Here is a 1,144-nt window from a genome sequence, read left to right as displayed (position 1 = left end):
GGTCGGTGGGATTTGGGGGGGTGTCTCTGTGCCCTGCCAAGGACCAGCTGAGCCCCTGCCCCCTCGGGGCACCCCCTGGGTCTGTCCTTCCCGGCCTCGGGAATCCGAGAGGAAAGGCTGGACTGTTTGGGGGGGATTACACTAAGGACCTTACAGGGAATTACGGTGGAGACAGGGCTGGTTTGGGGGGGCTGGGGGTGCCAGCTCTGCCCCGGGCAGTGCCAGCGCCGTAGTGTCCTGTCCCTGCCCTCTGGTGGCAGCTGAGACAGACTGGCATGGCACAGTTGCTAGTCCAGTGTCATACCAGTTTTGCACTGGTGTAACTGGGAGGGCGACACTGGGTGCATCCAATGCAGGTGGGCATTGTGAGCCCTTTCCCCTTCAGCCAGTGGGAGATGCTGCAGCCTTGTGCTGGGGGGTACTCAGGATGGGTAGCAGCATGGGAGGGAAGCTCTCCAGGGGGTCTCAGGGGGATTAATGGGTGGGGGCCAGGAGCTTGGCCAGGAGCTGGGTGTTTTTCTCAGCCCCTTCTCACGGGGACCCTCATGTCACCCTGGTGGGTGTTTTCCTCTCCTCTTTCCTGTGCAGACCCTTCCCAGGTTTCCACCCCCCATTGTCCACTCCTGCGGTTTTTGTAGGTCCCACAGAAACACAGCCCCAGTCTGTGGGGTCAGTGGGAGGTGATGTCAGCATGTGCTGAGACCCTCTGCTCTCAGTCACCTCCATGACCTCTGCACCACTTACCTCACCTTTGCACACCTTGCCATGTGAGCAGACCCCACAGATGGGGTCACTGGATGTTGTGGGTGGTCCCTGCAGCACCTCCCGGGCAGCAGGACAGGGGCACTGGGCAGAGGGACCCTGTGCTGGGTGTGCTGGTGCAGAGCCAGACCCAGGCAGAGTGTTAGTCTCGGCACAGCAGTTTATGGAGGGACTATCCTGTGGTTATCCAGTGGGCATGGAGTCCTCGGCAGGCCCTGCAGGATCTCACCTGTGCCTACCACCCCTCACCATAGGCAGTTCTGCCCCTGAGCTCTCCAGGACCCTCACTGCCACTGAGCTGGGGCATCTCCTGGATGAGTTCCTGTGGGTCCCAATACTGCATGTCTGAGGGGCTGAGCATGGGCAGGGCTGAGCTGCCCAT

This window comes from Acanthisitta chloris, unplaced genomic scaffold (genome assembly GCF_000695815.1).
Source record: "Acanthisitta chloris isolate BGI_N310 unplaced genomic scaffold, ASM69581v1 scaffold13870, whole genome shotgun sequence".
NCBI lineage: Eukaryota > Metazoa > Chordata > Aves > Passeriformes > Acanthisittidae > Acanthisitta > Acanthisitta chloris.
The sequence above is the reverse complement of the archived record's forward strand: the minus strand, read 5'-3'. Positions refer to the sequence as shown.